Source organism: Pseudorca crassidens, chromosome 7 (assembly GCF_039906515.1).
Source record: "Pseudorca crassidens isolate mPseCra1 chromosome 7, mPseCra1.hap1, whole genome shotgun sequence".
Taxonomy (NCBI): Eukaryota; Metazoa; Chordata; class Mammalia; order Artiodactyla; family Delphinidae; genus Pseudorca; species Pseudorca crassidens.
In genome coordinates this window covers 76,947,976-76,975,730 of record NC_090302.1, presented here as the reverse complement: position 1 = coordinate 76,975,730, position 27,755 = coordinate 76,947,976, and the positions used below count along the sequence as shown (strand labels likewise).

General features: G+C 37.7%; 1 pseudogene; it reads left to right on the top strand.

Annotated features, from left to right (window-relative positions):
- The window catches only part of LOC137228365 (14-3-3 protein zeta/delta pseudogene), a 53,689-nt pseudogene extending 43,817 nt beyond the window's left edge, over positions 1-9,872 (top strand).
- Positions 9,873-27,755: the final 17,883 nt, after the last annotated feature.

Sequence of the window (27,755 nt, the reverse complement as noted above, 5' to 3'; positions counted from 1 at the left end):
TTTAAGATACTTTCCTTAAAATTGGAATTTAATTATTTTCAGTCAAAAGCTAAAACAGTGGTTTATGAAAATATAAATTAGTTTCATCATAGAAAATCCTGGAAATGGGAGACTTACTTTTAGAATACCAGATATTTTTGCATATATTATTTGCAAAATGAGTATACGTAATCTTACCAAGTAAATATATTTAGATTTTTTTCTCATTTTACCAACATGGCAACTGAAGTTCAGAAAAGTAAAAGAACTGTTCAGAGTCATAAATTCAGTAAATGGTGGCTCATAATAAAACCCCAGATTTGTTTACGATGTTTTGTTTTAAATATATAACACAACTCCTGGTGCAAAGTGAGATATTCTGTTAATCGTTATTTTAGAGCAGTAAAAAATGCATAGTATATATGTTCAACTGTCTAGTTTAACCTGTCTGTATATTCTTCTTTAGTAGAATACTGGATCTGCATCACCCTTCTAAGCCTGGAAGGGGAGGTGGAAGGAGGCAGGGGAATCAGAGATGTTGTACTATAGAAAAAAGGTGATCAAAAATGGCATATAAAATTAGTAAATCAGAATTTCGGTGATCTGAAGACCAAGGCACAGCACCCTAAGAAGATAAAACTAGGAGAAAAAGGTTAGGATTTGAGAAAGGAAATAGAATGCTTCCTCAGCTTGGTCTTAATCAGCCTCAGGGCTTTAAGTTGTGATTTGTGTCTTTCTGCTTCCTTCTTTTAGAGACATCTTAAATATTTAAAAGCCTTGTGATTCTCCTTTAAACAAAAACTTCAATATAGAAAGGCTAAGGCTTGATCTTTCAATAATTGTAAATTATGGTTTGTGGCCCTATTTTTTCTAGCTTTATTAAGATATAATTGACAAATAAAAATTATATGTATTTAAGCTGTACAGTTGATATTTTGATATATGCACACATTGTGTAATGATTATCACATATCCATTATCTCACCTAGTTATGTGTGCGTGCGTGTGTGTGTGTGTGTGTGGCAAGAACACTTAAGATACAATCTCCTAGAAAATTTCAAGCACACAATACAGTATTATTAACTATAATCAGCATGCTGTGCGTTAGATTCCCCAGAAGACCCTGTTCTCATAGAAAAGGCCATCACTGAATTGCCTGTAGGACAGTTTGACTTAAATAAGAAGAGTAAACCTTGAAGCTCCTGGTCCTGACTGGCAATGAGATTCAACTAATTAAACAAAGAAGCAAAACTAAGACTAAGAATGTAATTGTGTAATCTATAGCTATATATCAGCAGTGACCAACTAACTGTCAAAGAGAGATCATATAGATTCAGAAAATAATCAATTTAATATCAGGATGTGAGCTTCTTAGAAAGCTGCCTCCCTCTTGCTACTTCTCTAATAGGAAAAAAAAATTGTTTTCTCATTGTAATTATTTTGCACAATAAAATAGGTAGTGCAAGTTGTATAAACATACCCTTTCCTCTTGGAATTCAATGAAGTAAAATACAATTAATGTGTTTTTGTCGCTGTTTCTGGGTGTTGGTGATTTTTATTGTAGTTGGAAGTATATAGTTTGGATGTTTTTAAGTGAACATTTATCATTTTTTTAAAAGATACATTTTTAAGACTACTTTCATTTGTAAATATCATTTTAAATGACTTTGTTTTCCATAAATTGGTTCTCATGCCAAAACAATGCTGACTAAGGGTATATATAACTGAGTCATGTATAATCAGCATTACTCTCTTAAGTAGACCATATAGGATGGTAGGACATTCCAGCTCTGGATAATAAAACTTATTCTGTTTAGTGATGGTAATAAATCAGCATCATCTGGAAAGTCCCAACACTCTAAAATTTCTTGTAATATTCCCTAACCCTTGGTCAATGCTCTTTTTCTTTAGAATCACAGATACTGGTATGGAAGAAAACTTTCTGGTTATATCATGATATACAAGAACATGTTCCAAGCTGTTTTTGTTTGGGAGGGGAATGCTTGTATTGTTCTGTTTAGTTTAATTTAGCTTACTTTAATTTAGTTCAGTTTTGTTTTTAACTGAAAAGAAGGAAAATACATAGATGCCATTCCAAAATTGCACAGGGAACAAAAATAGAGAGAGATAAGAAGTGCCTGTCAAATGGAGATCTGAGTGATCTGAGTAAATCACCAGCCCCAGCCTACCACATTTTCTTCTGCTTGACAAGAATAGACAGAGTATTAGTGAGAATGATCAGAGTTACACTCAGGGCTGGTGATACCTCTTCAAGAAATAAAAACAAGCTTGTTCTTTCTTCAGTTAATCATTTTCAGTTTGAGATATAGGTTTCCAAACACATGCGGGTCCACTGAGAATCTATTTCTACAGGTTATTTTCTAAAGTGAGAAGGATCTTGAATCCAGCCTCTTTTGGGTAGAAAATTCGTCTTTCAGGACAAACTGGTTGAACAAAATCTCACTACATAAACATTTTCTTGGAACAAAAATATTGAAAATACATTCTTTATAGCTGTCATATGTTGAGCTCTAAAAGTGCCTGCATATATTAATTCATTAAACACTATAAAGATATAAAAACCTTTCCAAAATTTATTGTTCTTACTATTATTCTCTTGATATTACAAATGAGGGAAACAGGGCATAGAAAAGTTGTCACATTCTCAATGTCAAATAGTTACTAAGTGAAGAGTTAGAATATAAACCCAGGTCTATCTGAGTCCTGAACTTGCACCTTCAGTGTTTGCCTTCTACTACCTCTCAAGCAAGAAGCATGGCCATGGATGTCAGTACAGGAAACAATCTGGATGATATCTGAGAACTAATTAATGGGTTGGAGCCATAGTATAATTGTCTCTATTAATCGGCAGTGTCAGAGAAATTATAGTGTTTGCTATGTGGATTTCTTAGGAAATGTTGTCTATATAATTGCATAAAGTCCAGACATTTTCAGAGAAACTAGCAATTTCAAGTTCCAACCATGTTCTCTATTCTTTGTGTATTAGGGAAACTTCTATCTCCTATTTTTTTTTAAAAAAGGCTGTAGTTTAGGCTGGGATCAAGGATTATCCATCTGAATTTTTAGAGAAATAAGTGGAATCTAACCAATGAAAGATGGTTACATGAGTTGGCATTCTGACTTTCTTCTGCTTCAGACCTTTGGCACATCAAGCTTCAGCTTCTATGCTGAATTCCAGCAAAGAGAGTATCTGACCCTTCCTTGCCCTTCCCTGTTCCTCCACCCCTGGTTCCACCTTACAGCTCCAGAGAACTAGGATCGGACATGACTTCTGTCTGCAAACAAATTATCCACTGTTTTTCTCAATACACTAATAGCAGATAGCAGCTGAAGAGTCATGTAATTTTCTTTGTATCTCTAATAAGTTTTCAAATATCAAGGAAATAATAACACATGTTCCTATCAAAGATATTCTAAACACATATCAATTCTCAGACATGCCAATAAAGTTTTATTTAAACTTTCTAAAAGGCATTGAGAGTGCATGGGCAGATGTGTTTCTTTTCGAAATTTTAAAGGATCTCAAGTGTCCAGACTAGGATCGATCATAATCCAACTGTACATTTGTGACCTTCCATTGTGTAGGTATATATTTACTAAATTTATGTGATTAGATTGTTTGTTTAGTTTAACATAATACATATTTGTGAACATACCACCCAGAATGAAGGTGATATTTTTTTTGTCAATTTTACTGGAGTACAATTTATAGAAAAGAAAATGTACTCATTGTAAGTATACAGTTCAATGAATTTTGACAAATATGTAGACTTGGATAACCATTATCACAACCTAGACATAGAAGACCATCATCATCCCAAAGAGAGCTCCCTGATCCTCTTTTGCAAGGCAATACACCTCCCTCAGCTCCAGGCCCTGGCAACCACTTAGCTACTCTCTCACTGTAGTTTAGATGCTTTAAGAATTTCATGTAAATTGAATCACATAGTATGTACTTTTTTTCTGATTTATTTCATCAAAATTCTTTTGAAATTCAGTCATGTTGTTGCAGGTATCAACAGTTAATTTTTTTAGGTAGTATTCCATTACATGGATGTACTACAATTTATTTACTTGTTGGCAGACAGTTGGTTTGTTTCTGCTTTTTTGGCTATTCTAAATAAAATTTCTGTGAATATTTATGAACCAGTATTTGCACATTTTTCTTTTTTTCATTTCTCTTGGGTAAATACTTGGGAGTGAAATGGGTGGGCTGAAAAGTAAGTGCATTTATTTTTAGATAGCACAATGTGATGACTTAATATATGATAACATTGTGAAATAATTACCACAATCAAGTTAATTAACACATCCATAAACTCATATAGTTATCATTTTTTGTTTGTGCAATGAGAACACTTTAGATTTACTCTCTTAGCAAGTTTTAAGTATACAGTACTGTATAATTAACTATAATCACCAGGCTGTATATTAGATCCCCAGAGCTGATTCATCTTATAACTGAAAGTGTTTACCCTTTGACCAATATCTCCCCATTTCCCCCAACACCCAGCCTCTGGCCATCACCATTCTACTCACTGGTTCTATGAGTTTGACTTTTTTAGGCTCCACATATAAATGAGACCATACTGTATTTGTCTTTCCGTGTATGGCTTATTTCACTTAGGATAATGTCCCCCAGGTTCATTCATGTTGCAAAGAGAAGAATTTCCTTCTTTTTATGGGTGATTAATATTCTATTGTATATTATATATATATATATACACATGTACATATGCATATATATACAAATACATATATGTATATTCACACACACACGCCACAGTTTCTTTATCTGTTGACAGACACTTAGGTTGTTTCCATACCTTAGCTATTGTGAATGATGCTGCAGTGAAATTAGGGGTACAGATATCTCTTCAAGACACTGATTTCATTTCCTTTGGATACATACCCAGAAGTGGGATTGCTGGGCCATGTGTAGTTATATTTTTGATTTTTGAGGAACTTCCATATTTTTTTCCCATTATGGCTGTACCAATTTACATTCCCACCAAAAGTGTACAAGAGTTTGCTTTTTTCCACACCCTCATCAATATTTATCTCCTGTCTTTTCGATAATAGCCATACTAACAGGTATGAGGAGATATCTCATTTGATTTGCATTTTCCTGATGATTAGTGATTTTCAGCACCTTTTCATATAACTGTTGGCCATGTGTATGTCTTATTTGGATAAATGTCTGTAAGGTCCTTTGCTCACTTTTTAACTGTATCGTTTAGTTTGCTATTGAATTATATGAGGTCCTTATATATTTTGGACTGTAACCTCTTATCAAAAATATACGATTTGCAAATATCTTCTCCCATGCCATACATTGCCTTTCCATTTTTCTGATTGTTTCCTTTGCTGTACAGAGGTTTTTAGCTTGATGTATTCCCACTTTTTAATTTTTGCTTTTCTTGTCTGCTTTTGGTGCCATATCAAAATATATATATATATAGTTGCCAAGACCAGTGTCAAGGAGATTTTCCCCTATGTTTTCTTTAAGGAGTTCCATGGTTTCAGATCTTACATGTATGTCTTTAATCCATTTCAAGTTAATTTTTATTTACGGTGTAAGATTAGGTTTCAATTTCATTCTTTTGCATATGAGTATCCAGTTTTCCCAGCACCATATATTGAAGAGACCATACTTCCCCTATTGTGTATTCTTGAAACCTTTGTTGTTGGCTGTATACGTATGAGTTTATTTCTGGTCTCTCTATTTTGTTTCATTGGTCTATGTGTCTGTTTTTATGCCAGTGTCATACTGTTTTGATTCCTATATCTTTCTTTTATCAGTGTTTTATAGCAGTGGTCCCCAACCTTTTTGGCACCACGTACCAGTTTCATGGAAGGCAATTTTTCCACAAGTGGGGGGGAATTGTTCAGGTGGTAATGCGAGCAATGGGGAGTGGCCAATGAAGTTTTGCTCACTCGCCTGCCCGTGGCTCACCTCCTGCGGCCCGGTTCCTAATAGGCCACAGACTGGTACCAGTCCGCAGCCTGGAGGTTAGGGACCCCTGTTTTAGAGTTTTCAGTTGTACAAATTTTCCACTTCCTTGGTTAAATGTATTCTTAAGTATTTTATTGTTTTTGATGCTATTGTAATTGGCATTGTATCCTTAATTTCTTTTTCAGATAGTTCATTGTTAGTGTATAAAAATGTAACTAATTTTTGTATATTAATTTTTTTTTCCTTCAACTTTACTGAATTCATTTATTAGTTGTAATAGTTTTTGGTTGGAGTCTCTGGCCAGAGCAATTAATCAATAAACAGAAATAAAATATATCTGATTCAGAAAGGAATAAGTTAAATTGTCTCTGCAGATGATACAATCTTTTACATAAACAAACACTAAAAGCAGATTTTTCATGGTAACTCATTTCTAGCTCTATGGCTTTCCCCCCTGTTTTTCTCCTATTTCTTTCATCCTTTTCACCCAAAGAAACTGTCACCTGATTCTTATGTTCATCATTCTCTTGCTTTCCATTTCATATGTTCTTTTTAACTATTTCATGTTTCCATAAAGTGTATATGATTTTAGTTTTTTTAACACTAGTAAGGAGGATATTGTACTATAATGTAATAATTTAGTATATTTTTTCACTAAATAGCATGCAATTAACAGTCATATACAGTGTTGCTATAATTTGTTCAATTTGAATGTTGTTCTATAGTCCATCATGTAAGTACACAATTAATTCATCTACCCTCTTGCCAATGAACATTTGAGTTTTTTCTATGGTTTTGCTATTATGAACAGTTTTGCTATGAACATTCTTGTACATGTCTTCTGATATATATATGTATAAACATACATATAAACATATGTTTCTCTTGACTTTATATACAGGATTAGTATTACTAGTCTAAACTTACAAGGTAATACCATGGTGCTTTTAACACTTAGCACTCCTACCAGAAATGCATAAGAGATTTAAGGTGTATATCACTTCCAACACAGATGTTGACTTTAAAAAAAATGCATAAAGTGAGAGTTGCGAGTTAAGTTTTATTTGAGGCAAAATGAGGACTGCAGCCTGGGAGACAGGGCTTCAGATATCTCTGAGAAACTACTCCAAGGAGGCGAAGGCGGCGGGGGGAGCCAGGCTATATAGAAATTTTGTAACAAAGGGCAGGTAGTCTGTACATCAAAAGATTATTGTTAATTAAAGAAAACCAGATATCTCAAGTTAAGGAATTGAGTGCTTTTCTACGTATGGGAAGATGCAAGAGTCTGGGCTCACTGAAATCATTCCTTTGATATGAACCTCAGCTATCTGGGGCCAGTATTCTGTGTTTTCACATCCTGTGTTTCCTGAGAGCTCACTGTAGGGAGTGGCTGCAGTCTGATGGCTGCTAGATGGCAGGTATTCTTTTCAGCCCTGAGTTTCCTCAGGGCTCACCAGCTCATGTTGGAGGGCTGCAATCGTTGATGACTGTGACATCCTTTGTTTACTGATATGGCCGGAAATATTCCATTTATCACAGGGTTCTTCCAAGCTTTTAAAATATCTGCTCGTTTAATGAGCGTTACACTGGTATCTTATAGCAGTCTTGATTTACATTGCCCTGACAATGGATGAAGTTCATTTATTAGCGATATGTATTTCCTCTGCTGTGAAATGCTTTTTCATGTCCTTTGCCCCATTGTTTTCTTTGAGTTGTAGCTTTACTTACTAATTTGTAGGAGTTCTTTAACTAGCCTTGATAAAATTTATTTGTTGGCTGTGTTTATTGCTGATAGCTTTTTCTCATTCATAACTTATGTTTCACTTAGGAGTATTTGTTGATGAACCAATTTTCTTAATTTTAATATTATCAAATATTGTCAATAATTTTTGTGCCTAAAATATGTTCACCAATATGTTCTACTAAGATGCTCACAGTTTTGTTTTTAATATTCAAATCCTTAATCTTTCTGGAAATGATTTTATTTTTGTGGATAGCCGGTTTTTCAGTTTCACTTATTGAATCCTCCCACCCTTCCTTACTGATGAGACAGGACATCTCTGACGTAGTTAAAGTTCTATGAATGGGTGAGTCTAGTTCTTGGTTCTCTATTCCATTGGCCAGTTTTCTATTCCTGTGCCAGCTACATACTATCTTTATTACTATAGCTTACAAAAAGTTCTGATAATTGATATGAACAAACATACAATAAATTATTTACTTACACAATGAAATATGAAACAGTCAAAATGAATGAATGTGATAATACACATAAACCTAAACAATAAATTTTTAGTAAAAAGTCCTAAATTACTACAAATAGCATGGTATACTTTATAATAAATTTTAAAAGAACTGAAAAGTATGTTACCAAACCAAACACATGTCAGTTCGCCCACACGCAGTAGAGCCAATCTACTGACACTGAGTTGTGGTGAAGGAAAGTGCAGCGTTTATTGCAGCGTGCCAAACTAGTAGTCCAGGGTAGCTAGTGTTCAAAATACCAGAAATCCCTGCTATGTTTCAGGAAAGTGTTTTTAAAGGCCAGGTGAGGGAGGGGAGTCCCAGGTTATGTAACCAGCATAGTCCTGTGATTGGTTGACGGTGAGGTAGCAGGGCAGTGCCACAGGGGCTAACGTTATCAATCCTTGGTCTCCAGGAGGCCTGCAGGCTATGTGCCCATGGTCATCAAGTAGTTAATGTCTTCCCTTTGGTGGGGGTTTTAGTAACTGTAAAACAACTCTCAAAATGTGCATCAGATACTGTTACCTAAATACTTAAGAGAGGAACTAAATCAGAGAATATGGGGGAGGGGTCTGTCCCAGGAAGGCCCAGTAGGGCCCTGCTTGGTTACAATTAAACTTGTATGGGTACATATAACAAAGAAAATAAATTATATGAAAAGAAAATGCATAAAACTGCTCTTCCTCAGGCTTATGATTCAACAATCCATGACTATAATTCACCACATTAAGATATTAAAAGAGAAAAACAATATGGTTATTGCAGTTAGGTGCAGGGAAAGTATTTGATAAAGTTCAACCTAAATTCATGTCTTAAAAAAGAAAACCTCTTAGTAATTCAGGAATAGATGAGAACATCATTAATCTGATAAAAGTATCTTTGAAAACAAAAAGTCAGACACTGCTGAGCCCCCATCCATCTTTCACCAGCCACTATGGACATAAACATCCAGTCATGAATGAAAATAAGCTGGATCAGAAACAAAACTGGCTGAGCAGGCTGAGCAGTATGATGTCACGTCAGCCTGCATGAAGTCTGTAACTAAGCAAGGAGCTGAATTATCCAATGGGGAGGGTAATCTTCTCTCAGTTCCTTACAAAAATGTTGTAAGAATTTGTAGGCCGTTTTGGAGGGTCATCTCAAGTACTGAGTTAAAGACAGAAGATGCTGAACAAAACAACAGATGACTTGTGAAGAGAGGAGGTTGAGACCAAGGTTAGAGTACATCCGCAATGATGTACTGTCTCTTTTGGAAGAGTTCTTGATCCCAGTGCTGCACAAGCAGAGAGCAAACACTTCTATTTGAAAATGAAAGGTGACTGCTACCGTTACATGTCTGAGGTTGCCACTGGTGACAAGAAAGGGCTTGTGGATCAGTCACAACAAGCGTACCAAGAGGCTTTTGAAATCAGCAAAAAGGATATGTAATGGACTCCTCCTATCACATTAGATCTGTCCTTAATTTCCCTGTATTCTATTTTGAGATCTGAACTCCTCTGAGAAAGCCTGCTTTCTTTCAAAGACAACTTTGGATGAAACCATTGCTACATTAAGTGAAGAGTCATACAAAGACAGGAGGCTAATAATGCAGTGACTGAGAGACAACGTAACATTGTGCACATCGGATACCCAAGAAGACAAAGCCAACGCAGGAGAAAGTTGGGAACATTAATCAGCCTTTCAACTTTTGTCTGCATCACCGTAAAATTTACAAAAGACCATTCTCATCCAAGCTGTTTTTTATGCTTTGTGACAGTTTTATATTACTTCTATTTGAATTTCTTTCTCATGTGGTTTTTATGTTTAATACTAGAAGAGAAGGGTCAGTTAGCATTTAGGGACTTACCTGTTTTCATTATGAGGTACTCAATATGGTGATGTGGAATTTTTATGCAAGTTATTAATGCTTGGCATAGTACTTTTGGTACATTGTGGCTTGACAAGGGCCAGTGTGAAAACTGTTTCCATGTCTAAGCAAACAAAACTGCCTGGTGGGAGATAGAAGGGGTAATTGGTTCTAGACAGAGGTGTCGTTACTGTGGGTCCTTTAAGATTTAGAGTTTAAGGCTGTAGTACAAATATATATATACCAATGGATAGTGTATGTTGAACCAAGTGTATCTGTGGAATACACAACCTCAATTTGCACACTTTTGACTACATCTACAGAAGTGTTCCTTTAGAGAAGGTTGTGTCCCAGTTTGCTTTGGATAAAGGCACAAATGGTTCATATTCCATAATTTGTAAAGTTGCCTGCTTTTTACTTTCATTATTTTTGCTACACTTATTTGTATCTAAATGTTTTAGGCAACCTAAGAGCAAATGTACAATTAAAGATGCAGTAAAAATGTATTTCCTAATATCCATCACTTTATAAATGTCAATCACAGTAGTAAAACAAAGTTGTATTTAACTTTTTTTAGGTTTTTTTCATTTTCGTGCTGTACTTGAACGACTGTAAAAGTAGTTAACAGAGAAATAAGTTGACATGATGGATAGGTTTACTTAATTTCTTATAAAGTTTTCAACATCAATTAAATTTTTAAGAACGTATGTATTAAGTTAATGTAAGTAGAATAAAAGTTTTATGAATGGACTTTCAGAAAGAAAAGATTGCCCACTATTGTCCCTTTATTCACTTTTATTTGACATTATAACCAGTGTAATAAGGTGAACAATTAGAGATACGGGGATCAGAGAGGAGGAAATAAAACTGTTTCTTTATCAATCATGTTACCATTTACAGAAAATTCAAAATAATCTACAAATTATTAGAAGGCAGAAAAGTTTTCTCAAGATAGCTGGATAACAGTATACAAAAGCCAACTACATTTCCATACTCTATCAACAAATAAGTGGGAAGTATAGTAAAAATATTTTTATAATAGTATTAGAAAATATCTACTACCTTAGAGATAATTTTAGTAAAGCCAGGCAGGCCTTTTACTGTGCAAAATTTACAACTTTTATTAAGAAACATTGAAGAAGAGACTACAAAAATGGAGAGATACACCATATACATTCATAGGAAGACAAATTGATTTGTAAATTCAATGCAAACTTCAATAAAAAATCTGAAAATTCTCCAGAGAACTTGATATATTTATTTCAAGATTTGGTCAGAAGAGTAACATGCCAAGTATAGTAAGGCAAATACCATATATTTTCACTTATATGCAGAATCTAAAAAATAAAACAAATGAATAATATAACAAAACAAAAACAGACTCACAGATATAGAGAAAAAAACAGTGGTTACCAGTGGGAAAAGGGATGAGGAAGGGGCAAGATAGGGGTAGAGAATGAAGAGGTATATACTACTATGATGTATAAAATAGATAAGATATGAAGATATATTGTACAGCACAGAGAATATTGCCAATATTTTATAATAACCCTAAATGGAGTATAATCTATAAAAATACTGAATCATTATATTGTACACTTGAAACTAGTACAATGCTATAAATCAATTATATTTTAATAATAGTCATAATATAATAATAATAATAATACTCATATTTCTCTGGGGATATTTACTTCTTTGGTCAAGCAAAGATGAAAAGATGATTTGGCTATAGACCAGACCCTCGTTTGTATCAAGCCCTGTGAGTTCAAGAATAGTGGGAGATAGATGCACGCTAGTGTGAAGAACCTCAAGCACCAGAAACCTTACCTTTCAGGTCAAGGCTCTACCCTCTACAACCAGAGAGAAGCAGCCTTGGGAGGAGTCACTGCTTAGGTTGGAGTTCATCATCCATGGGGATTTAGAAAGGCAGAGGCCAATTCATCTTTACCTATTTTTCTCAGCTCTTTGTCTCTGCAGTACTGCTATATGTTGTGTTGAAGTCCTGAAGACACTGATACCAGCAAGTGTGTCACCAGATGAGGGAGTAGGCATTGATTATCTCAAGACAACTAGTGAGGAGAAGGACGGGCAGAATTCCAAGGACCTCTCCCTTATTTTATCCTGCCACAGTTGTCTCATGCTTCCTTCCCTCTCAGGTTTAGACGGACAAATAGGCTAAGGTTGACGGGAATTTAAGAGATTCCTAATGCAAGAAGAATCAACATTTTCCACCCTGTCTCTGATGGCAAATGATATAGAGTGCAACACACAAAATTTATGGGGACTTCCCAGGTTAAGAACAATTCCTAATAAAGTGCCTGTAACACTACTACTTTCTTTCACTTGAGAAGCCTTATCAAAATACAAGAAAAGGTGAAGATAGTTAAGGTATAATCTAGACTGCACTGTATTTTTAAGTAGTAAATTATACACAAACTCAAGAACTTGAACGATTTTTAGTGTATTAGGGTCAAAATTTACACACAAAAATTCAGACATGAGAAAAAATTAATTTGTTTTCAAAAACTGGTTTCATCTTTAATCCGGAGCTTCCATTCTCATCTGATAGTAACAAAGAAAACTTCCATTCAAGGTAACAATCTCTTCCAGTTTAAAAAACATATCATAGTTGTGTTTAAACATGTTTTTAACTTCGATCCACCCACAGTAAGAAATACTTTTTTTCTCACTGTGATGTAGTACAACAGAAGTATAAATATGTATGTGTGAGGATATAGATAGATTTAGAGATAGAAATATTTGACTATTGATATAAAACTGAACCTCATATTTCGCCAAACAACACTTAACACCATGTGGGATACACTTGCATTTTTTTTACTTTATGCTATTTTTAACCCACAAATTGATTTCAAGATTCACCAATATGTTACGGCTACAGTTTAAAAGATACTGACGTAAAAACACCAATCAACAGCAATTTATTTTAATTTCAATTAACTCTGGATTTTCTCTCTTTTTATCTTTTTTTTTTTCTTCCTTGAATAAATTCAAATTCTCCAGCTGTTGGAACAGGGAAAGGTGAGTGCTGAGCTTCTGTACAACATTACCAGACTATACCTGAGAAGCAAGGTATCACCCCCAAACTTATCATGCTCTTTCTAGCCCTCCCTCCCTAAAATTTAACTCCAGTGAATGGTGGAGTATCAGTTACGTAAGATATTGGGTCTAGCCACTTGGCTCTCTCTCATTCCCTCTCCTCCAATTTCTTTCCCCAGTACAAAAAGAGTATTCTGTTTTCCATTCTTTTCCAGTAGAAATTCCCCTTAAGTATCATTCTTTTCCTTATCTTGGTAGTATTTGTTCCTCCCTTTGCTGAGAAAACAAATCTCAGCCTCAAGAACTAGTCATCAGAGCAGAAGAAAAATGTGAATAAGGGAAAATCTTGTAATGTTTCCAAATATTATCCAACTAATTAGGGAACAAATTTCTTGCAGTGTGTTTCCTAATGCATTATGCTGTGCTGCTATGCAGAAACCTTAGAGTTGAAAAATCACTAAAGTCCAACATCTTCTTTTCCAAATGAGTTAGTGGGAACCCTCAGAGAGTGGGAGTGATTTTCTCAAGATTGTGCCCTTGATTCTGTATAGTTTCTTCTCCCCTCCACTGTGTTCTGATTTTCAAAAGGTGTGTCCAGATATACGTCTTTTGGACCAATTAATGGCAAAATGATAAAACAGATAAAAGAAAATATAAATATGACCAGTCTTCCCATTCCATTATCTCTGCATCTTCTCCTACTTTTGCATCTCTACAACAACCTGTGCCCTCAACCTCCAACACTTTGCTTCCCATCAGATTGCCTTCAAAACTTTACACTATGGTGGTTCTATTTTTAGTGGGGTTTTTTTGCAGTACGCGGGCCTCCCACTGTTGCGGCCTCTCCCGTTGCGGAGCACAGGCTCCGGACGCACAGGCTCAGCGGCTATGGCTCACAGGCCCGGCCGCCCCGCGGCATGTGGAATCCTCCCTGACCGGGGCACGAACCCGTGTCCCCTGCATCGGCAGGCGGACTCTCAACCACTGCGCCACCAGGGAGGAAGCCCTATTTTTACTTTTTTAAGGAACCTCCATACTGTTCTCCATAGTGGCTGTATCAATTTACACTCCCACCAACAGTGCAAGAGGGTTCCCTTTTCTCCACACCCTCTCCAGCATTTATTGTTTGTAGATTTCTTGATGATGGCCATTCTGACTGGTGTGAGGTGATACCTCATTGTAGTTTTGATTTGCATTTCTCTAATTGTAAGTTCGGATCTTAACAAACGGCACCGCGAAACAGAGGAAAGCTTCAAGTGAGCTTTATTAGGGAGCGCTCCCGGGCGAGGTTCACTGGTCTGAGAGAAAGGGGCCAGAGAAGTCGCACCCGGGCGAGGGTTGGGCAAGATTTTATAGGGGAAGAAGGGAAAGTGGTGTGGTAAATCTGGGAGGGCGCAGGGTATTCCTTATTTGGTGGTCTTTTCGGGTATCCTGGGGGACCGTTAGTCCCGCCCCTCGAAAGGCGGGAAGGCTGGGCTGGGTTCAAAGTCCCCAGGTCAGTTCCTGGAACTGGGTGGTCCGGAATGTCTCCAGGGCAGTTTCTGGAACTGGGTGGTCCGGAGAATTTCGGTCTGATGCAACCTGTGCATCTGATTGTGTTCCCCTGCCTCGGGCCAGTTGGCCTTACACTAATGATTAGTGATGTTGAGCATCCTTTCATGTGTTTGTTGGTGATCTGTATATCTTCTTTGGCAAAAGGTCTATTTAGGTCCTCTGCCCATTTTTGGATTGGATTGTTTTTTTGATATTGAGCTGCATGAGCTGCTTGTAAATTTTGGAGATTATAATAAAGATGCAGACGTAGAGAATGGACTTGAGGACACGGGGAGGGGGAAGGGTAAGATGGGACAAAGAGAGAGGCATGGACATACATACACTACCAAATGTAAAATCGATAGCTAGTGGGAAGCAGCCGCATAGCACAGGGAGATCAGCTCAGTGCTTTGTGACCACCTAGAGGGGTGGGATAGGGAGGGTGGGAGGGAGGGAGACACAAGAGATATGGGAACATATGTATATGTATAACTGATTCACTTTGTTATAAAGCAGAAACTAACACACCATTGTAAAGCAGTTATACTCCAATAAATGTATTAAAAAAAAAAAGAAAACTTTACACTAATCTCATAATATGACATATCATTTCCTCAAACTAGAATATTTTTGTCAACACCCTGTACCATAAAATTCAAATTAAATATCTAGGTCTGGCTCAAAATTGAAGGCAGTGCTAAAAAAAAAAAACACTGAAAGAGAGACTTTTGTGTCAGTTTTCTAGTTATACTCACATTTCTAACATGATATATTAGCACTGCAGAGTCATCATAGCCAATTCTAATACAATAGGAAGTTTTGTTATATATTTAATTATAATATTAATCACATTAATAACTGTTCCAATTAAAATAATATTATTCTTGAGATATGAGAAAAGTTCACTTAGATAAAAAATATGTCTGATCTTGAGGTAATAGGAAATACTCCAAATTCTTATACATTGTTTTTTAAATTAATATAATATATGTAAACAAGAAATTAAGTGGATCTGATTTTATCATAATTATACTAATGAACAAAGCATCTCTCCCATCTTAAACATCCACATGTTTAGGAAATAATTATTTGGTAAAGGGTTGTGTGTTAATCAGAGAATTAGAGCACATTAAACACGGTGCCTTATAAACATGTTTCAATTTCTCCTTTTCTCACTTTGTCATGTTAATATGATAATAACCCAAAGTCATCTCATAGGAAGCTGAGAGTCATCTCATAACCAAAGTCAAATTAGGTTAAATCTATCATCAAATATATTCCTAATTTTTAAAAAATATGATTTATGCTGCCTTGTATTTTAAAATATGAGTTAAAAACAGTTGCCCATTGCTTTTTCACCTATTGCCCTTCTCTTCCTTCCCATCATTAGAAATCAGGCCCAGTCACTGTGATTTGGTGATTGCTCTTGTAAAAGTTGCAAGGGGATAAGAGCACTTGACCTACATTTTCCCTTAGGCTTTTCGTTCTGCAACCTAAAAGAAAAAAATCAGAGTTCACAGTGAGAACAATAGTCTTTCCTGCACCACCTACACCTTTATTCTCAGGGTTCTGTAATCAACTGTGACAGCATTTGAAAACGCTAATCAGTCAGACTCTGAGATTATTGATCCCAGAAATAAGTGTATGAACTATTTCCTTTCCATTTCTTCATATCTGTGGGTAGCTCCAGATAGAAAACTCAGTAACATCAATGACTCAAAACCTCCTACAAATTGATGTGTTAAGTCATAACACATACAAAATTAAAAGACATGATAGGATTTGTGTGATACTGTTTATATCTGCTTGATTTTGAGAGAGGTTCTGGTTCAAGGCATACTATGCACAACTGCTCTTTCCTATGAAGGACTAAGGAGTTGCGGGTAGAGGGGACTTGGTTACAAACACTCCCACAGTTCTCTTCTGATTAGAGTCTTTGATACGTTATAGCTTGAGCCCTAAGAGAGTGAGCCTTTAGCTCTACAGAGACAATAGGGATTCATGTTTGATCGTGTATACAAGGATAATGTACAAGGATCAGCTTAAGATAAAGAGAATCCAGATAATGATGTTTTGTTGCTCCTTCCATATACATCTCCTAAGGAAAGAGGCTCAGGGTGTAATTTACACCCCTTACAAGCTAAAAGCCCATTTTAATCTCACACATTGCATCCCTTTGAGCAGCTAATAGTGTATTTTCCACATCTTATTTATCTGTGTTTTCCCAGCACCTAATATAATGCCTACCACATAGAAATTACAAAAGCATTGGGGCTGAACTGAACAAAATAGAGGCACTGTCACATACTATTGCATCATGAAGAGTTAAAAATCACAAATATCCCTGTATTACAAAATGTCATCTAATCAATGAAATTATATTTATAAAACTCAAAGTAAAGCTTCTTGACTTCCAGTATCCTCCCTGCGGGGAGGGATGGTTATGATTTTGGAAATATTTGGAAGTAAATAACAAATATGAACCAATAATATACAACATCTGAGACTAAATTCTGAAACAGAAATATAGGAAACCACATGGAAATTCATCACATCTACCATTTTAAGTCAAATTGTTTGGGAGGTTTTGACATTTTCTCTGCACAAAATCCGTGTTGCATTTGGTAGGGCCATTACCTATCTTTAAGGCAAGAACTTTGCAGTGTTCTTCAAAGAAAGATTATCTCTAGGCACACTTAGTGCTTGGCTTGCTAGACGGCCGCCCTAACAATAAGAGTCTGGTGAATTACACTCACAGTGTATTCAGCCATATAATTCTCTGCATCGTCAGGGAGGAAAAATAAGTGTTTTCAGTACAGCCTCCCCAAAAGTTGCTTTCTTTAACCTAGCGTACTTTTAGCCAGCAGAGTTTTGAAATAAAACGTTATAGGGGCGCTTTATACTTTCCTTTAGTAAGGTCTTTCAAAGTTAAGATAGTTTCTTATCTGTCTGGCTGTATATAAAGATAAAGAAGGAAGGTAATATTTCCTTTAGAGAATTTTTTCCACCTCTGTGGTAGACATGATCCTCCTTCAAGGTAACAGAGTGCATATACAGAGTGCAGTTGGCAGATGATTTCCAGCTGTCTGCTCCTTCAGGGTCTACTTCAGCAGCAGTGAGCCACTTCAATCTGATGTGGAACAGCTCAGACAGGCACTCCTCACTCCAGTGCTCCACAGTGGGTTAACCAAGGCTTTTGTGCTCACCTCCCCCATCACACTTCCTCCCTCTGTCCAATACAGTTCCTTCCTCCTTCCTTTCACAGGTATTGCTCAGCAATAAACTTGCACTGTATATTTTCTTAGCATCCATTTCATAGGAATCCAAACTGAGGCAGTAGGTACCAGGACTGGTTCAAGAATGTGGGCAATAAGATGGAGTTGTGGATTACTGACTGTCCTGTTAGATAAAGACCCCAGCCCTGGTGGTGGTGATGGGGGTAGGGGTGGAACAAAAGGGCACAAATTGTCCTTGACGTAGGTGGCAGTTCAGTTGTTAACATTTTTACCAGAAATGAATGGGACGGTGTCCCAGTAGAAGGGGATGGACTAATGATTTTGAGTATTGGATGTATGAGTGACCTAACTGCAAAGAAAATTAAATGCCAGACCAAGGAGAGTCTGCTATGCCAAGGTCAAGGCCCTACTTGGAAAAATTTGAGGCTTCGACATCTAGGTCTATCCTCTAGATGAACTGATCATATCTGAGTGCATGCCCCTCTGTATTTTGACTCCCCAGCCTCCTCCTAAACTTCTGAGCTTGAAAAATCTCCCTGCCTTTCCCTACACTCCCCATACACATACTACAAACAATATATCCTACTCCCATAGTAGAAGAAACTGCAGAGGCTTCTATCTTTAAAAGTCAAGTTACCTTCTCAGGATTTAATCTCACCTCTCCTCATGGCCACAATGCCAATAACTGGGGTTAGTTTACAATGTAATCTTGCTGGGGGCGTTGGTAGGCCTGACATAGGAGAAACAAGATTATACCACAAAATAGTTGCAAGACCTAGCCAGCACGCAATGGTAGGAGCTAAGAGAGTAAAGACAGTACCAGGTTCAGAAGGTGCTAAAGAATTTGGGAGTATACTCACAAGACACTATGTTTACACTTTGGCAAAGAGTAGGAGCTGCAAACTTGCAGCTAGGATGAAACTTACTTAGAAGCATAGAAAAAGTGATGCCTGTATTGAAGAAAGTTGAAAGGACAGAATTGCCATGGTAAATGGTAAGGGAAGGGATTAAAAGTATTAGGGAAGTGGGCATTTGGGAATAGCTATACAGTGTATTCCCTAAAAAGCCTCCAGATGATTGTATTCCACAGAAAAACCCAGAGGACACACCACATACCAAGGCCATAAAGAATGCAAAGTCAAGAGGAACATAAGTACCACTAAAAGTTTTAGTTGTGGCTTCGTCTCTGGATGGTGAGAGAGGCTGTTGATGATGATGATAAGAGAGGTTGTTACAGAACTTGGCTCACTGATATCAGTGAAGATGCTATAATACTGAAAAAGTAGAGAGGTCAAATGGTGTTGTTTAAGCACCAGAAGGCAAGGGGTTACTATTATTGTAATGACCTATACGTTTGGAATGGCAGCCAAGGGGGCCTGATCTGTAGAGAGTTACTGACATGATCAAAAGAGAACATTTTACTTAGGGGCAAAATAGATGGGTACCTTTAACATCAGAGGAAATAAGAATGGGTGACTGAGTAGCTGATAGCAGCCATTCCATAAAAGTCATGGTTCCTTGTTTTATTTTAGAACAGAACCAGTTTTCAGATGTGGGAACGCATTGACTGTAATGTGTCCATGTTTCTAGGAAGAAGGACCCTGAAACATCATGGCAAGTACACATGGTAATGTGTGTAATTTTTCCAGTACTTTTCCAAAGTGGCCTATGACTGTTTGTTCAAGTAACTGTACATCTGAAAAAGGGAGAAATCTAGAAATTCTGAGGAATGTTGGACACAGTGTCTGGGTTGGCACTGGTACCCAGAGCCCTCACTAGCATTAGGGCCCTTATAAAAGAGATATCATCTGCAGGCCAAGTGGTAAATAGTCAGCTTAGTGGTCCCACTGGGTCTACAGACCTCCCAGTGGCACTTACCTGGTCGCCATATATATACTTTGGAGTGACATATTTGGCATCTGGTACAAGCCCCACATTGATATTCTGGAGAGTGGAAGATAATCCTCCACAGAGTGAAAATTCCAACAACATTCATACAACTTTTTAAAGACCCAGTGGTCATGTGTCTGCTGGATCATCTCCACAGTAGAAGAAAAACAATTTCATTGTGCATATCCTACCATGAAAACAAACGCACAATACCCAGTTCATTTCTTCAGATTCTGGTGGCAGCATATTACACACCTCAGAATACTTCTCAGGCCCTTATACTGAATGAAGTGAGATGCTGCCAACTTTGAAAGGATCCCAGAGCAGGAAAGGGCTCTGCAGCAGATCCAGGTTACAGTGTAAGAAGCCCTGATACTTGAGTTGCATGATTTGGCAGCACCTACATTACTGGAGATGTCGTGGCTGGAAACGATGAAGTGTGGAATTTGTGGCAAGCCCCAGAGGAAAAATCACAATGCAGGACCCTGGGATTCTGGATCAAGACGATAGCATTCGACCAGAGAAAATAATATGTCTTCCCAAGAAACCCCAAGGATTCTGGAGCAAGATCATGCCAAATAAAGCAAACAATCACACACCTTTTATAAAACAACCTGTGGAATGCTGTTTGGGGGCCTAGTAGGGACAGAACACCTGGCCACAGAGAGTCAATGACCCTGGATCTACAACTACCCTTCCAGAGCTAAGTCTGTCAGCCCAAGTCATTAGTTTAGGTGGGCCAGCAGTAATTTGGCATAAAATGAAAAAAATATATCCCAAATTGACCATGAGAAGGACCATAGGGTACAAGAAATCTGCATAAATAGGAAACCCAGACCACAGCGGTATCCATCACTTTGCACCAGTGCCCACTCCTGAGCTTACAACTATGGTTATTTCAGGGCTCCCACATGACAAGCTAAAGAAGAACAACAAGGCCCAAACTTGGATTATGAGTATGTTGGCTCACTATAGCGGTGAAAGTCAAAAATGGATGTTAGTTGCATCACAACCTCACTTCGCGGGGGCCTTGCAAGACTGCCATGAGGAAAAATCCTTCCCATGGGCAGAGTTTTGGGCAGTGCCACTGGTCATTTACTCTGTGTTGAAAAAGAAATAACCCAAGGTTAGACTACATAAGGATGTTCGGGATAATAGTAAATGGCCTGGTCAGCTGATCAGGGTCCAGAGAGGGAAAAAATACAAGATTAGGGAATAGACAGATCTTGAGTAGAGGAATACAGCTGAACACATGGAGGTGGGCATTGTGTGAAGATCTTTATAGTACATACTAACAGCCACCAGAGAACATTTATCAGGGAAGAAGTAAATAAACACCTGACATTGTCAGTGATTTCTGTCAATAGCCACTTCAAAGTAAGGTATGATGGGAATATAAATGAAGTGGTCAAGGTGACAGACATAGAAGCTCCATTCTGGCTGCTATAACAAAATACCATAGACAAGGGAGCTTATTAACAATAGAAGTGTATTTCTCAGAGTTCTGTAGGCTGGAAGTCTGAGATCAGGGTACCAGCATGGTCAGGTGAGGGTCCTCTTCTGGGTGGCAGACTTCTCAGTGTATCTTCACAGAGTGAGCTAACTCTCCATAAGAGCACTAATCCCATTCATGAGGGTTCTGCCCTCATGATCTAATCACCTCCCAAAGCCCGCTCCCCTAATACCATCACTTTGGGCACTAATTTTTCAACATATGAATTTGGGGGGATACATTCAGACCATAGCAGAAGCTATACGTATACTCAACAACATGGGCTTCCAATCACCAAGGCTGCTCTAGCTATTGTTAAGACCCATTGTACAACATACTGGCAATAGAAAACAGGTCTTAGTTCCCAATATGGTACCATTTTCAAGGAGACCAACTTTGCTCCTTCCACGCTGGAAGGTGTAGACATTGGTTCTCATAACAATAGACAGATATTCTGGGAGTGTGTTTTCCTTACTTACTCCCAGAATTTAGCACAGCTGTGTGAGGTCTTACAGAGTGTTTGTCCCTTGGCATGGAGTCCCACAGCATCTCATGGAGACCAGGGGAACATTTTACAGGAGACAAAGTGTGGGAATAGGCTCATGACCACACTATCCACGTACGCCACTACCCAGAAGCTGCTGGCCTGACAGAGCACTGAAATGGCTGTGAAGGTACAGATGAAGCACCAGCTCAGAGGCATTATTTTCTAAAGACAGAGAACCTCCTCCAGAGTGCATTGAAAGAAAAAATTTTATACGGCACAGTGTCACGAAATATGGATGAATATGTAAGTCCAGAAATCAAGTGGTGGAAGTAGGAGCGGTCTCGTTTACCTTCACTTCTGATGACCCCCTGGGAGACTTTGTGCTTTCTGTAACTACAGTTTGTGCTCTGAAGGGTCCTGCTCTACAAAGGGAGTTCACTTTCACCAGTAAATTCAGCAAGCGCCCAACTTGAATTATAAACCGTAGGTGCTTTGATTTGGCCAATGCATTCATTTCTACTCCAATCTGAAAAGGAGCACACATTCTGAGTTGTCTGTTTCCAAGGACCATCACTCTCCTTAGGAGAAGAAGCCTATAGAAATCCTGTAGGAGCTGCTCTCAGGATGTATATGTAGAAGTGGAACTTAGCACCAGTGAGGACTATGGTAGACACAAAGATGAATGAACTTCCCAAATTCCTTTCCAAGGAAGGACTTGCTACCCAGGTGTAGGGAGCACTGTCAGTAGACAGCCACCTGTTGTCATCTACTTCAGTGTCTGCTGCTACTACAGAGAACCATCTGAAGTCACACTGTTTTCCCTAGCAACCACCTGGTAACTGAGCAAGGTAGACATGTAAAGGCCCAGCAGTTCTGACGTTCAACGTGGGACAGTTCTGATGGCATTGCTCGGAGTTCTTCATCATTTTGGTTAGGGCTTTGTCAGACCCGGTTCATAATTCAACAACTCCCTTTGCCTATTCCTACTTCCTCCCCTTCTTTCACAGGCACTGATGACCTAATAAACACCTAGCACCCCAAAATGTCTCAGCTTCTGCTTAGGAGATCCAGCTTTTCAAAACTTTTAGCTCAAATCCTCCATTTCTGATTATTAATATTTTTATTTCCCCATTTTCTAACTCAGCATTTCCCCAAGTATTTTCCTAGGAAACAAGATCCCATCAAGATATTAACTTTTAGTCCACCATAATAGAAATCCATGATCAAATAACTTGATAAATGCTGGGTAAGACTAAGTTAAATGAGTTTTCTTACAGCACGACCAATGGTTTGACCTGCAAAGGAAACTGTCACAAAAAAATATTTTCCCTCTTGTGAATCCCTAAGACATCAATCCTCCACCCACTGGCAGTGATAACTTTTCAGGAAAATACGTAGTCATATACTGATTTTTTTTCAATGTTTTTCCAGGAGCAGAAATAATTCTTCATAAGTATTGTAAATCATGAAACTAAAAATTAAAAACACCATTTGTAACAAGAGTTATAAGGCTACTTTATGGCAACTGTGATTTTTACCCTTTGGAAACTGGACAGAGAATTAATGAGCATAAAATATGCTTAAAGGATACTTAAATGTTTAGTTTTTCGTAACTGTTTTTCTCATCTAGCTCCATTAATATTATTATATAATTTCTTTTAAAAGCTGATTAGATATCCAATCAAATCTAATTCAATAAAAGATTTTAAAATCACACTGTTTCAGAATATGAGTAACAATTTTTCAGTCAAAGATTACTGCTTTGCATATACTTTAAAAATTATGGAGGTTGGATAATTTGTGTATATATATATATTTTTTGCCCAAATGAAAGCCATTTTTTCTTTAGCTTTGAAGAACTTATAGATGTAAATTTTTATACTTTTTTTTTCAAAAATGTCTGTCCTTATACATACATTTTGCAAACAAAATATTCTTTGGTTGACTAAATTATTATTCTAAGCCAATCACATCCTCCTTGCCACATTCTCCTTACTCTGGACGTGTAATCAAATGCAGGACAATGAGACATGAGAAAATTTTCTGTATGACATATAGGAAATAGGTCCTTGCTGCTTAGATGAAGACACGAAAAAAAGACGGACTTCCTTCCAATGGACATTGCTAACTCTAGATATAATGCCTGAAAATTCCAGAGTTGTGTGTCTACTAGTCTGGGTGTGAAGTCAAGACATGGAGGGTAGAGGCAAGAGAAAGTGAGCCACAGCCTCCACATTTCCATCTTGCACCTAGACTTCTTTTTACATGAGATAAAACTTATTAAGACTGTTCGCACTGAGGTCTTCAGTTACACGAATGTAAGGCATCCTTGCTTACAGGAGATTTCAAATTCCTTAAGAAAAATCTTAAGAAACAGAGAACAGTTACCTTTCCATTGTAAAAACTAGTACATTCCATTACAAAGAATAGAATTACTGAATTGTGAGTTAAACATACTAAATAAATTAATGATTAAGAAATGCAGCTTGGGCTTCCCTGGTGGCACAGTGGTTGAGAGTCCGCCTGCCGATGCAGGGGACACGGGTTCATGCCCTGGTCCGGGAAGATCCCACATGCCATGGAGCGGCTGGGACCGTGAGCCATGGCCGCTGAGCCTGCGCGTCCGGAGCCTGTGCTCCACAACGGGAGAGGCCACAGCAGTGAGAGGCCCGAGTACCGCAAAAAAAAAAAAAAAAAAAGAAAAAAAAAAAAAGAAATGCAGCTTTCATAAGAAGTAATCAAACTTGAATAAGTGACCCTTTTCTGGTGTTCTTTCCCCTGCAGAAAAAAAAATATTTTATATACAAATTGATAAATATATATATTAAAAAATATATATGTATATATAGACAAAGAGAAGAGAGCAAATTTTGAATATTTATATTTTTACGAAGTCATCGGTGAGGTCCTACGGGACATTATTATTTTGTTTTATTTATTTATTTTTAGATATTAAGGTATGATTGACACAGTTTCTGAGCTAGCCTCTTGATAAATTGTGGATGATTGGAAAGCAGTGGCTGTTCATTGAAGATGATGGCTGAATAGGGATTTTAGAGTGGTCAGCAACACTACCCCTTATTGAACCTGGCTTTCTAACACAATCCTGCATCCCATTCCTGAACCCCAGCTCTTGATTCCAATTTAAGAATATTTTCAAGAAGGAAAGGCATGATGAGAGAGACAGAGACAGAAAGGCATATATAAAATGTACTTCTTCAAGTGGAAGAATGTGACTTAACATTGCCCTGTATAATGAATCTGAACAAGAAGTACAGATGTTGAAATCTTCAAACTAGTAGAAGGCTATATCTCTTCTTTGAGGAGTGAAATGTCAGAATGATGGGTCAAAGTTCTCAGGAGACTATATGGGTAGCCAGAGGCATAGTAGGTGAATTGTACTGCAGTAGAGATAGTTCAAGGTAATGCATTAAAATAAAAGTAATCCAAAATTTACTTAGGAGAAAATGGTCTCAATTTATCTATTAAAAATACAGAAAATAGATCCTACTGCTCTGATTTGGCATTTATTCTTGAAGAGCAGCTGGACTGCAGAACCACAGCAATCGCTGAGGCTGACATGAATCTACAAACTTACAGCCTTCGTTAAAAAGAAACTACTGGAGTTAGGTCAGAAGTCAGACAACTGAAATTAGTTTTATAAAGGGACCAATGAGACCTTCTAAAAAGACATCTCCAAAATCATCATGATGGCCACAGATGCACTGGAGATAACTCTACACATTCAGCTGTTTGGAAAGACAAGAATGCTCCCTATGAGTTTGTATGTTCCAAACAGGCTTTGAGGTAGACCTGTGGCATCTCTAGGATGATCAGAGCATGCTCTCTTACCATCAATAAAAAAGACTTTGCAGCTGAATCAGCAGATTCATTCCAACAGCTCATTGAGAGGTTCTTGGTCTAAACCTGTGATCTCTACTAAATTCCTCCTTTTGACCCTTCCCCCAGAGGGATTAAGTTTTTATCTCTTCTCACCTTCCCCTTTGAAACTGAGCAGAGAGTGGTGGCCACATTCAGAATCAGAAAAGAGACAGAACAAAGTGCGCAAAGCCATGATTCAGAAATTCTCTGTGCTTTCCTCAGACATCTCCTACTGGCCACCAGTATGCAGAGTACATTATACAGAAGTACATGAGGGCACACTACAGTATTTCTTAGTCTGTGTATTTCATCTAAAATGTGAGTCCTTTGAAAGTAAATGACTTCAACTTTGTATCCCTTGTCCCCGCACACAGAGATATTCTACACATGCATAAATTAATGAGTCATTTTCTTTACTCTCTATGAGGTATTAGATCATTTGAGAAGGAAACGTGCTCTGTATGGTTATCACATATATGTCCATGTATACAGTTACTAATAAATATCCTTACCGGTTTTCTGTGTTGATGTTATTTCACACTCTTTCCTCTGTCTTTACTTCTGAGGATGGTGGCAGGCACACAGAACAAGAATTCAGAATTTCTTGCTACAGAATTTCAGAGGGGTCTGAGTTAGTAAGACACAGAAATGATTAACCTAGGCCCCCAAGGAAGGGTGGGATCTAGACAGCAGAAGTATGGGCAAAGGCCATTAGGTCTCTGGGGAGGTGTCAGCTGATGCTGGGTTGAAATATTCTGGGAATTCATGGAAAACCAGCTGGAGACCTCAGCAGAAATTATTCAATCTGAAGAAATATCTTCTGGGTGAGGATTTTCTTCAGTGGACATTTTGTACTGAGAACTTAAACCCCGTCTTGCATTAATATGTCATTCATTTTTGTGAGCAACTTAATAAAATATAAATTCATATTCCAAATTTAAAGAGTATGGGAAATAAAAGATATGCATTCTATTTTTTCCCCAAATTAGGATTCATATGCACTTAAAATATCATATTAAATTCAGATCATTGAATCTCTAAAATGACTAACACTGTGATAACACTTTTCTTCATATTGTAAAATTAATAAACAGAACCCTCAATTAAATAGAGTCAGGAGACCAGAAGGGGGAGCTCTCACTCTCTACGATGATGGCTGTGCCGGACAGAAAGAAGAAAGACTCCTCTTCTTTCCTGGCAAGGACTCAGCCAATGAAAAGCCATGGACTCTTTGTTTACTACAGCCGTCCCAAATTCCTTTTCTCCACCATAAAAGCAGTTTCCTTCCCTTGCCATGCAGGCACTTGCACATGGCTTGCCATTGTTGCAGATCCAAAATTGAAAGTCTTTGCTGGAGAAATCTCAGCAGTCTTTGTTTCAGGTCAACATTTTGGTGGCCTGTACAGTGCCCAGAGAAGACCCCTGACAGCTCTGGGGTTGGTGAGCAAACAGGTGCAGTACCCAAAAGCAAGCCCTTTGCTGATCAGTGCTTTTCTGGCTACCGTGGAGTTTGAAGATATGTCTTTCTCCTTGATCTGATGTCCCTACCCACCCACCCACCCACTTTGCTTTTGAAGCTCTCCAGGCTTTATCTGAGATCTAGTTTAAGGTTTCATCCTTTCTGATTAAGACTTTCGACTGTATGTGAGTATTTTTCGCACGTTGGTCTGGCTTTGAGATTAGACTCTTTCAACTAAAACTGGCTGAGAAGGCTTCAGCCCATCCTTTGGAAATAAGTGCTGTTTCACTGAAACTGTGCCTGTTCAGCAGTCGGCCCATTCCTTTGGAATAGGGACTGTTCTATGGGAAGTGGCTAAAAAGCCTTTGGCTTAGATACTCTAGGACCAAACTGTTCCCTTAGAATAGGCTGTTTTAAAGGGCTTCACGCTATTTGAGTTGCAAGCTATTTGAATTGAGCTGTTTGAGCTATAAACTGTTTAAGTTGTTTGAAAATCGTTCTTTTAGTCAAGAGAAAAGCCTCTGACAAAGGAGATCCCAGTTTTCTAAGTATTTTGAGGGCTGGCCCACCCCATAGGGACTCCAGCCAATTGTATGTTGATAAATCAAGATCTTTCCTCATGCACATTTCTAACTAAATGGACCGACCTGACCAAAGACAATTTAGA